Genomic DNA, 12,624 nt, shown 5'->3' with positions numbered 1-12,624 from the left:
GAAAAACCACTTGTTAGGCCTTGGTTTATAATTATAATATTAGATAATAGAACAAAATTTACCTTTATTTTTTGAATAATTTTTGAAAATTTGCTTTATGTGTGATCATGTTGATATCCAAACTTTAAACTAAAACAGGCCATTATAAAAAGAACTAATACAATCGGAAATAAAAAAATCATTCTAAACTACTCCAAGCTTCAAAACTAAAGCATGGCGAATATTTACAATTGTATTTCTATAAAAACCCGATTGAGGGCGACACTAAGGCGCCCCTACCGCGAAGCAAAGGATTCTGGGTAACGTTGAGCTTACAGACTTCCCACCCTCTTTTCCCCTCCAGTCAACTTCTCTACTCCAAGGTTGAGCTATATACCAAATATAGTACACGAATAATAATATATACGCCTATGTAACACCATAATTAAGAAGTGTACTACTTAGCTTAATTTTTAGCCTTCCCCGTGCATTCCAAGAAATATTTGAAGCAGACGACGGTAAAAATAGAGGTCACCAATGGGAATAGAGGTTAGAAAAAGTAGTGTTCCGAGGTCAGTAAACACGTATAATGGCGTCATCCGATACGAATTTCCACGCTTTTCGGGTTTCAAACATTTTGTATTAATTTTAAAAGTTGTGTTTTTTTGGAATTGAATTTAACCCGGTATTTAGTGTTATTTCGAAGTAAGGTCTATATCGAGGTCTAAGCCTTGATGGTACCGTTGTAGTTTATAACTGATTGAGAGAGAGAGAGAGAGAGAGAGAGAGAGAGAGAGAGAGAGAGAGAGAGAGAGAGAGAGAGAGAGAGAGAGAGAGAGAGAGAGAGAGAGAGAGAGAGAGAGAGAGAGAGAACCGCTGAAACGTCTTTGCGACCTATAATGGATATTAACAGCTTAGAAAGTGAGACAGATGCATCTAGGTATATGAATTTCCATCCTCCTAGAATGCATCAACTCAATATAGTTATTATTTAATTAGCAAATCTAAAACGAAAAATAAGTCTGTAGCATGTAATTTCGATAAAAAATTGGGAAATAATAAGCAAAAAACGGCCAAAAATTGACGGATTTTGAAATGATGTTTTAGCGCGCTACACTACAGGTACATGTTTTGGGCGCACAGCCTTTTTTGCGGGCTTTTTTGACCATAACATGTAGAGGTATTTTCACGTGCAAAATGAATTTTAAAAGCCGTCAATACTAACAGAAATACATGTATTTCTGACACTAAGCCTTCACCAAGTTTAAAACCGGTTTCTTAAGCCGGAAATTAAAAAGAAAAACGATTAAAAAGCTAACAAATTTACCAATGTTGGCATCAAAACGAAGAGTTAATCCACCATTACCTGACCCTTACAGAATCAGTGGTAGTTGGGACATTAGTGATATTTCAAAGATGATCAATTTTAATTATCATGTAGAATTAAATTGTGAAGTAAAATAGTATTGAGGAATTTTGACATTAAAGATAAATAAAAAATGCATAGAATATTGAAGCATATGTTTTAAATAACGCGCTTCTTGACTGAACAAATATAAACTTACATCTTTTTTAAATATATTAGTAGCTTATGTAAATAGGTGTTATCCCAGTCCCACCCTTCCATGCCTAACAACATTTAATATCTAAGCCTTGTAAGTTGTAAAACGTACGGTATAGCAGACAATATTTTAATTTCGTTAGCTCACGTTAGATGGCGGTATCGTTACCCAGCGTCCTTCGAGAATCTTCTCTCCTTATGAGGGTGGTAGAATTTTCAACGAGAAAGAAACTTACCCCCCACGCTTTTGAATTTCAGGCTCTGTAGCAGGGGCGTAGGAACCGGGAGGGGCAGGGGGGGGCAATGCCCCTCCCTAGAATATTGCTGGGAGGGGCAACTTATGTTATTGCCCCTCCAACCTTTGGTCAGTTGAAATCTTCAAAAGAGTCCAATTATCATTTTAAAAGCATATACAGTTTATAGAACCTCAACTGTGTTTAAATTTCAGTCTTTTTCCGTCAATTTACATAGTAATGACAAGTACACATGCATTCGGAGAAGCTACATTCCATTTAAAATTAAAAACCATTCTCCAGACCACTTTTCGTTTATCTTTGCCCCCTCCAACTTCTAGAACGTTCCTACGCCCCTGCTCTGTAGTAACTTCTCCTAATCTAATTCTGGCTCTCCGTTTCGTATCCGTCCTGCCTTCCACAACGCATTGTCTCCGTTACGAAGCAAAGGCTTGTGAAAGGTAGGACAGAGACGTTACGAAGAGCAGTGAGCGCCTTGCTTAAGTCTACAGAAAATGTTGGGTCTAATTCGGGTTTGTCAACTATATTTCCCTATAAAAATATTACCATTAATTTAATATCCTGGCATAATAACTATAAATAACAAAAATAACCTTTACATATATTTTTCTAGCATATCTCCCAAGGCCTACTAGACTTTTCTAAATTTCAGGGGGGGGGGGGGGTCCTAAAAAAACGATCCATCGACCAATCGCCTTTCGTCAGATGATTTTTTTTGGCTCATTGCCACTACTTTTCTTATGTACCTAGTAAAGTGGCCGTTAAAGTCACGTGATCGTTGATTCGGTAAGTAAATTACCATTAAAATTATAGCAAGTGACATTCTAATCGTTATTATGTTACTTACGGTAACACCAATATTTAGCTTTGTGTTTTAAAAACGTCGACATTGAGTTTTTAAACAAGATGAGAGAGAACGAGGGAAATTCAATGCACAACAAAACATTTAGTAAGTATTTTTAACTTAAAGAGACGTTGAGATGTTTAAAACTCCAACACCTTTTTCTCCCGTGACACCAAACGATTAATAATATCATCCGTACTTGGAAATCTCCTTTTTATTTTCGTCCGTCTTAGATTCTGATATTTAATCGCTTTACCCCACCCGAGTCGTGGTCGGATTAAACGATATCCGGGAGGGTCAGTGATCTAGCTGTTGCTGCACGACATTCCGAAGACTCTTCCATCTATCGGAAAATATCAGAATCTAAGCTGGAACCGTTTCTAATTAAACGGACAGCCCTTATTAATGGAATCCAGTTAATGAGTTGGCCAGCGTCCCAGGATAAATCGTAATCCGGCAACCGCCAAAGGTAAAATGGCCCGGGTTCCGCGCTCCGGAAATATTGAATTGCTCCCCCCCTCCCCTCGCTGATCTTTCGACAGACCCCCTCGTAACCTGACCCCGTAGAAAATTCCTAGAAAGGTCGCTATAGGGATAAAGTAGAAATCCGATAAGCCACTGCTACGTTCTCTCTCTCTCTCCTCTGATTTTTTCTCGCTGTGCGAACTAGAACGGATTTTTTTCTGTCTTTTTGGGATGATGTTGGGAGGAAGGAGATAGAAATGAATTCTAGCATAGTGGAAGTAAAAGGCCTACCGTATAGAACCCACGTCGAAGAGAGAGGGGGTCAGAGGTCATTTATTTCCGCTTCCATATCGCGACCCACCTCCTTCTGGTCACTCCCCCCCCTTCATGTAATAATACGACTCTGAAATCGAAAAGTCACCTCCTGCCCACTCTCCCTCGATATCTCGGATAGAAGTCAGATTGGAAGGGGTGGCGCCGTTTTTCCTATATGAAACAGCTGATCGACTGGGTTTCACTTTGCTAGGAGGGAGATCTGGTCTTGTCTTCCGATCCATTCCGTTATTTTCTCTCTAAAAGATGGTCGTCCCTAGACGCTACTCTCCGATATTTCTTTCGGTGGTGGGAGTTCTCGTTATTGAGCAATAACCCATCGAATCGCTTTTCTTCCGTCTCCAGGAAATAGCGAACCCCCAAAAAATGAAAATTAATAGAGAAGCCAAAATGATTGAATTGTAAAGCCTTGTTTGCTTCTATTCAACGGAATGGTCGACCTAAATTACGCGATTGGCTGACTTTAAAAGAAGCTCGATTTGCCGTGAATCGAGCTTCACTTTCCTCTACTGTCACGTTACAATCGTTTTTATAGAACCCGTGTTAAAAATAGGCCAAAAAGCTCGCGAGCTTCGCTTACCAGCTTTTATATTTCAACGCCCTACATTTTGACTGGTTCGGTCTTACACCAAATATCGGAAAAACTGAAATAAAAATAGGTCTGTTTAGGAGGAGAGAAGTTAAAATGTTCCACATCGAAAAGATCTAATTCATTGGAATCGATTGAGATAATTGAATGTATGACCTCTTAAGGTCTTAGAACCAAAATCATTATTATATCCATCGTTACTGTAAACACAAATTACAGGTCTATACCAAAATGTCCAAAGTTCGTTCTACCTTGATCTGTACACTTGCAAGCACTTATAAGGCATACCATACGTCAGATAATCATTCGTAACTATGAACCTTGTAACGTTAATTTCTGAATATTTTAAATTTCAAGATAACTTTGTTCCTACGCCCTCTTTCGAAAAACGTTTAGCCAGGGGTAGCTCGAGCGCTGGACGCCTGAGTTTTTAATTCCTAGTTTATGGTTCTTGTTTTACAAGCGCACAAAGATGGTGCTTGATACCCAGCAAAGGGAATGGGGGTTGTAACTGGCCAAAGCTTCTCCAGAAAGTATTGAGGTCTGACCACTTGGTCAAGAGATGTTTATTTCTTATATTTGTGTACACGTTATCCATATTGTTGTATTGCTATTTTTCAACCATATTGTTGTATTGCTATTTTTCAATTTATGTTAACCCGGAATGGGTGAAAAGTGCCTTGGGTAAAAGCCTAGCTAGCTGATTATTAGTGTTTAATTTTATGGTGGTCACCCAGAATAGTTGGAGGAAAGTGTTTCGTTTTATGGTGTTCACCCCGAATAGTTGGAGGAAAGTGTTTCATTTTATGGTGGTCACCCCGAATAGTTGGAGGAAAGTGTTTCATTTTATGGTGGTCACCCCAAATAGTTGGATGAAAGTGTTTCGTTTTATGGTGTTCACCCCGAATAGTTGGAGGAAAGTGTTTCATTTTATGGTGGTCACCCCGAATAGTTGGAGGAAAGTGTTTCATTTTATGGTGGTCACCCCAAATAGTTGGAGGAAAGTGTTTCATTTCATGGTGGTCACCCCGAATAGTTGGAGGAAAGTGTTTCATTTTATGGTGGTCACCCCGAATAGTTGGAGGAAAGTGTTTCGTTTTATGGTGTTCACCCCGAATAGTTGGAGGAAAGGGTTTCGTTTTATGGTGGTCACCCCGAATAGTTGGAGGAAAGGGTTTCGTTTTATGGTGGTCACCCCGAATAGTTGGAGGAAAGGGTTTCGTTTTATGGTGGTCACCCCGAATAGTTGGAGGAAAGGGTTTCATTTTATGGTGGTCACCCCGAATAGTTAGAGGAAAGGGTTTCGTTTTATGGTGGTCACCCCGAATAGTTGGAGGAAAGGGTTTCGTTTTATGGTGGTCACCCCGAATAGTTGGAGGAAAGGGTTTCGTTTTATGGTGGTCACCCCGAATAGTTGGAGGAAAGGGTTTCGTTTTATGGTGGTCACCCCGGATAGTTGGAGGAAAGGGTTTCATTTTATGGTGGTCACCCCGAATAGTTGGAGGAAAGGGTTTCGTTTTATGGTGGTCACCCCGAATAGTTGGAGGAAAGGGTTTCGTTTTATGGTGGTAACCCCGAATAGTTGGAGGAAAGGGTTTCGTTTTATGGTGGTCACCCCGAATAGTTGGAGGAAAGGGTTTCGTTTTATGGTGGTCACCCCAGATAGTTGGAGGAAAGGGTTTCATTTTATGGTGGTCACCCCGAATAGTTGGAGGAAAGGGTTTCGTTTTATGGTGGTCACCCCGAATAGTTGGAGGAAAGGGTTTCGTTTTATGGTGGTCACCCCGAATAGTTGGAGGAAAGGGTTTCATTTTATGGTGGTCACCCCGAATAGTTGGAGGTAAGGGTTTCGTTTTATGGTGGTCACCCCGAATAGTTGGAGGAAAGGGTTTCGTTTTATGGTGGTCACCCCGAATAGTTGGAGGAAAGGGTTTCGTTTTATGGTGGTCACCCCGAATAGTTGGAGGAAAGGGTTTCGTTTTATGGTGGTCACCCCGAATAGTTGGAGGAAAGGGTTTCGTTTTATGGTGGTCACCCCGAATAGTTGGAGGAAAGGGTTTCGTTTTATGGTGGTCACCCCGGATAGTTGGAGGAAAGGGTTTCATTTTATGGTGGTCACCCCGAATAGTTGGAGGAAAGGGTTTCGTTTTATGGTGGTCACCCCGAATAGTTGGAGGAAAGGGTTTCGTTTTATGGTGGTCACCCCGAATAGTTGGAGGAAAGGGTTTCGTTTTATGGTGGTCACCCCGAATAGTTGGAGGAAAGGGTTTCATTTTCTGGTGGTCACCCCGAATAGTTGGAGTAAAGGGTTTCGTTTTATGGTGGTCACCCCGAATAGTTAGAGGAAAGGGTTTTCGTTTTATGGTGGTCACCCCGAATAGGTGGAGGAAAGTGTTTCATTTTATGGTGGTCACCCCGAATAGTTGGAGGAAAGTGTTTCATTTTATGGTGGTCACCCCGAATAGTTGGAGGAAAGTGTTTCGTTTTATGGTGTTCACCCCGAATAGTTGGAGGAAAGTGTTTCATTTTATGGTGGTCACCCCGAATAGTTGGAGGAAAGTGTTTCGTTTCATGGTGGTCACCCCGAATAGTTGGAGGAAAGGGTTTCGTTTTATGGTGGTCACCCCGAATAGTTGGAGGAAAGGGTTTCATTTTCTGGTGGTCACCCCGAATAGTTGGAGGAAAGGGTTTCGTTTTATGGTGGTCACCCCGAATAGTTGGAGGAAAGGGTTTTCGTTTTATGGTGGTCACCCCGAATAGGTGGAGGAAAGTGTTTCATTTTATGGTGGTCACCCCGAATAGTTGGAGGAAAGTGTTTCATTTTATGGTGGTCACCCCGAATAGTTGGAGGAAAGTGTTTCGTTTTATGGTGTTCACCCCGAATAGTTGGAGGAAAGTGTTTCGTTTCATGGTGGTCACCCCGGATAGTTGGAGGAAAGGGTTTCATTTTATGGTGGTCACCCCGAATAGTTGGAGGAAAGGGTTTCGTTTTATGGTGGTCACCCCGAATAGTTGGAGGAAAGGGTTTCGTTTTATGGTGGTCACCCCGAATAGTTGGAGGAAAGGGTTTCGTTTTATGGTGGTCACCCCGAATAGTTGGAGGAAAGGGTTTCATTTTCTGGTGGTCACCCCGAATAGTTGGAGGAAAGGGTTTCGTTTTATGGTGGTCACCCCGAATAGTTGGAGGAAAGGGTTTTCGTTTTATGGTGGTCACCCCGAATAGGTGGAGGAAAGTGTTTCATTTTATGGTGGTCACCCCGAATAGTTGGAGGAAAGTGTTTCATTTTATGGTGGTCACCCCGAATAGTTGGAGGAAAGTGTTTCGTTTTATGGTGTTCACCCCGAATAGTTGGAGGAAAGTGTTTCATTTTATGGTGGTCACCCCGAATAGTTGGAGGAAAGGGTTTCGTTTTATGGTGGTCACCCCGAATAGTTGGAGGAAAGTGTTTCGTTTCATGGTGGTCACCCCGAATAGTTGGAGGAAAGGGTTTCGTTTCATGGTGGTCACCCCGAATAGTTGGAGGAAAGGGTTTCGTTTTATGGTGGTCACCCCGAATAGTTGGAGGAAAGGGTTTCGTTTTATGGTGGTCACCCCGGATAGTTGGAGGAAAGGGTTTCATTTTATGGTGGTCACCCCGAATAGTTGGAGGAAAGGGTTTCGTTTTATGGTGGTCACCCCGAATAGTTGGAGGAAAGTGTTTCGTTTCATGGTGGTCACCCCGAATAGTTGGAGGAAAGGGTTTCGTTTTATGGTGGTCACCCCGGATAGTTGGAGGAAAGGGTTTCGTTTTATGGTGGTCACCCCGAATAGTTGGAGGAAAGTGTTTCGTTTTATGGTGTTCACCCCGAATAGTTGGAGGAAAGTGTTTCGTTTTATGGTGGTCACCCCGAATAGTTGGAGGAAAGGGTTTCGTTTTATGGTGGTCACCCCGAATAGTTGGAGGAAAGTGTTTCGTTTCATGGTGGTCACCCCGAATAGTTGGAGGAAAGGGTTTCGTTTCATGGTGGTCACCCCGAATAGTTGGAGGAAAGGGTTTCGTTTTATGGTGGTCACCCCGAATAGTTGGAGGAAAGGGTTTCGTTTTATGGTGGTCACCCCGAATAGTTGGAGGAAAGTGTTTCATTTTATGGTGGTCACCCCGAATAGTTGGAGGAAAGGGTTTCGTTTTATGGTGGTCACCCCGAATAGTTGGAGGAAAGTGTTTCGTTTTATGGTGGTCACCCCGAATAGTTGGAGGAAAGGGTTTCATTTTATGGTGGTCACCCCGAATAGTTGGAGGAAAGTGTTTCGTTTCATGGTGGTCACCCCGAATAGTTGGAGGAAAGTGTTTCATTTTATGGTGGTCACCCCGAATAGTTGGAGGAAAGTGTTTCGTTTTATGGTGCTCACCCCGAATAGTTGGAGGTAAGTGTTTCGTTTTATGGTGGTCACCCCGAATAGTTGGAAGAAAGTGTTTCGTTTTATGGTGTTCACCCCGAATAGTTGGAGGAAAGTGTTTCATTTTATGGTGGTCACCCCGAATAGTGCGAGGAAAGTGTTTCGTTTTATGGTGGTCACCCCGAATAGTTGGAGGAAAGGGTTTCATTTTATGGTGGTCACCCGGAATAGTTGGCGTAAAGTGTTTTATTTTATGGTGGAAAGCTGGCTTCTTTCGTCAAACAAACTCTGAAGTAGAGGAGTAGAGGGAAAGTAAGGTCGACACTCCGATCCCAGGTTCAGGTTCAGGTTCGGGATCGGGATCCGGGATTTTAGGGGTGAAATGGGGGTAAAATCGTTTTATCGTACGGAATAAGTTGAAATAATGTAAAAAGTGATAACCTGGGCGGGAGATAGCGCGCGTGTGCGGATTACCCGGGAGGCGTGGTTAATTTGAATTTAAAACACGCGCGCGTGCGCGGATTACCTGGGGCGCGGTTTTCTCGTGCGCGGATTGAGACGCGGTTAATTTGAATTTAAATGAAATCATTATGGATTGATCTCAAGTGTTTTAAAAGTGGATAAATCAACATACACGTATTCACGCCTAACGCGGTAGTGATGGTTCCCTCTCCGAAATACTTCATGTACCCAAAATTGGACCGAAAGTTTTTTTCTTTTAGGTGAATCTCTATGAGAGTTTATCATTACAATTAAGCTAATAGGTCCAGTTTGGGGTACTTGTGGTCCGAAATGGGGTACATAGGGCCGGAAATGGTGACTTTGGTCGCTTTTAGGGTACTTTCGGTCCATTTTGGTCCATTTTTGGTTAGATGACGTGTGAGGGGTTAATGACAATAAAAAAGCTCTCGACTAGTTCACTTCAACCTATATTTTAATATGGTAAAATACAATTCTTATGCACAAATATAGTCGGAAAGATACTATAAAAACTCAAAAATGAAAATAAAATAAAATTTGTGTGGATAAGATTTGTAAATATAATTTTGAAACTAATAATTTTCGCGCTTTATTTAAGTCAAGCAAGTAATAAGTTACGTTTAAAAGAACCTTTTGTAACAATTTCAATATGTAAATATAGGTATAAAAATACGATAAAAACAACTTACCTATATTTTAAATACGGTAAAATACAATTCTTATACACAAATATAGTCAGAAAGATACTATAAACACACAAAAATGAAAATAAAATAAAATTTGTGTGGATAAGATTTGTAAATATAATTTTGAAACTAATAATTTTCGCGCTTTATTTAAGTCAAGCAATTACATTTTTAAAAATGAAATAAGTTAAACAATATAAAAATTTGTAAATATTGTAAATATTTTTAGACAATAAAGAAATTAAGAAATGTTTTAATTAAAATATCTTTTATTTTCTACAATAGTTACCTTTTATTACTATAAATATTCCAATATTAAATGGGAACCACGTATGCGTAACAATTTCAATATGTAAATATAGGTATAAAAATACGATAAAAACAACTTACCTATATTTTAAATACGGTAAAATGCAATTATTATACACAAATATAGTCCGAAAGATACTATAATATATTTCAGATATGCAAATACATAGAAAAATACTACAAAACATCTAAACTCTACTTTTAATGCAACAAAATACAATTCCGATATTAAAATATTTAAAAATACTTAATTAATGTACTAAGTTACGTTTAAAAGAACCTTTTGTATACACGCTTTCTAGTTTTCTGCTCTCTTCCAACTATCTTGCAATATTTTCAATCCAATTATATCTGTTTTTATATCTTTAACTTTATTTCTCAGTACAATTTCTCTTTGACTAGCTTCATCTAGCTTAAATTTCCACTCTTCAATATGCTTTTCCATTTCTTCCAAATGCTTTCTTATTTCTTGCACATCTAACCACGTCACATTATACTCTTCCACTATTTTACTCGCTTTTTCAAATGTATTGAAATCCATATGGTTATAAGTAATAAAACATAATTAATATAAAAAGTTCAGAAATGCTAAAATTTAGGTCGTCTGAAAGACCCTTCTCTATACTACGTCACAAGTGTTTTGTTAAAGTGAATCAAATTAATTATAAACTCCATTTAATATCATTAAGTGCCTATATACCGAAGTAGTGCTTTAGCCAACATCACAAGCATTTTGTTAAAATAAATATCTCAACTTTTAGTATGAGAAACGTATCTTTCTCAAGTACTGTAATTGTACACGTGATTCCGTATGAGGACCTGATAAATTTATATATGCCTATTTTGTAAGATGAGTCGAAAATGATATGCCAATTGTAATAATAACAATTTCAATATGTAAATATAGGTATAATACGATAAAAACAACTTACCTATATTTTAAATACGGTAAAATACAATTCTTATACACCAATATACTCGGAAAGATACTATATAAAAACACAAAAATGAAAATAGAATAAAATTTGTGTGGATAAGATTTGTAAATATCATTTTGAAACTAATAATTTTCACGCTTTATTTAAGTCAAGCAATTACATTTTTAAAAATGAAAGACGTTAAACAAAATAATTTTTTTTAAATATTGTAAATATTTTTAGACAATAAAGAAATTAAGAAATGTTTTAATTAAAATATCTTTTATTTTCTACAATAGTTACCTTTTATTACTATAAATATTCCAATATTAAATAGGAACCGCGTATGCGTAACAATTCCAATATGAAAATATAGGTATAAAAGTACGATAAAAACCACTTACCTATATTTTAATTACGGTAAATTAAAAATACTTAATTAATGTACTAAGTTACGTTTAAAAGAACCTTTTGTAACAATTCCAATATGTAAATATAGGTATAAGGATTGAAAAAATACTTATAGTAAGTGGTTTTACTGATAAACTAATAAATAATTACCTATACGTCCATATGAACCCGCAGGTACCCTAATGCTTATATCCGTTTCAACTAAAATTCTCTCTCCGGCGGGTTCATATATACGTATAGGTAATTATTTATTAATGGTTACTAAAAATATTCCCCTTTAATTTATTCTATAGTACATGTATCTTTAGCTCCACGTTCAGATCTAGCAATACGCAACGGCATCGACGTTATGGCCTAAAGTCCATTTTTCAGGTATTAGTAAGTATTTCATACAAACCAACTTCTAAGTTTGAAGAAAATATGAATTTAGTTTGTTAATAAAATCCTTTTATAGTACTTTGAAGGACTCTTTATACGTTTTGAACTTGAATAAAATTAAAAACAATAATCTAAGATACCCTTTAAAGTTAAATTCCTTTAGAGTTTATCAATAAAACCACTTACTTTAAGTATTTTTTAATCCGTTCGGTCTAATAGTAGATTACGCACCTATAATCCATGATGTTTTCATTTAAATTCAAATTATAACGAATTGAAAGTTTGAAGAAAATAGGAATTTAGTTCGTAAATAAAATCCTTTTATAGTACTTTGAAGGACTCTCAATACATTTTGAACTTGAATAAAATTAAAAACAATAATCTAAGATACCCTTTAGAGTTAAATTCCTTTAGAGTTTATCAGTAAAACCACTTACTATAAGTATTTTTTCAATCCTTATACCTATATTTACATATTGGAATTGTTATAAAAGGTTCTTTTAAACGTAACTTAGTACATTAATTAAGTATTTTTAATTTACCGTAATTAAAATATAGGTAAGTGGTTTTTATCGTACTTTTATACCTATATTTTCATATTGGAATTGTTACGCATACGCGGTTCCTATTTAATATTGGAATATTTATAGTAATAAAAGGTAACTATTGTAGAAAATAAAAGATATTTTAATTAAAACATTTCTTAATTTCTTTATTGTCTAAAAATATTTACAATATTTACAAATTTTTATATTGTTTAACTTATTTCATTTTTAAAAATGTAATTGCTTGACTTAAATAAAGCGTGAAAATTATTAGTTTCAAAATGATATTTACAAATCTTATCCACACAAATTTCATTTAATTTTAATTTTTGTGTGTTTATAGTATATCTTTCTGACTATATTTGTGTATAAGAATTGTATTTTACCGTATTTAAAATATAGTCAAGTTGTTTTTATCATATTTTATACCTATATTTACATATTGGAATTGTTACAAAAGGTTCTTTTAAACGTAACTTAGTACATTAATTAAGT

This window comes from Leiobunum rupestre, chromosome 6, assembly GCF_980474605.1.
Source record: "Leiobunum rupestre chromosome 6, qqLeiRupe1.1.hap1, whole genome shotgun sequence".
Taxonomy (NCBI): domain Eukaryota; kingdom Metazoa; phylum Arthropoda; class Arachnida; order Opiliones; family Sclerosomatidae; genus Leiobunum; species Leiobunum rupestre.
Note: the sequence above shows the minus strand (reverse complement) of the source record.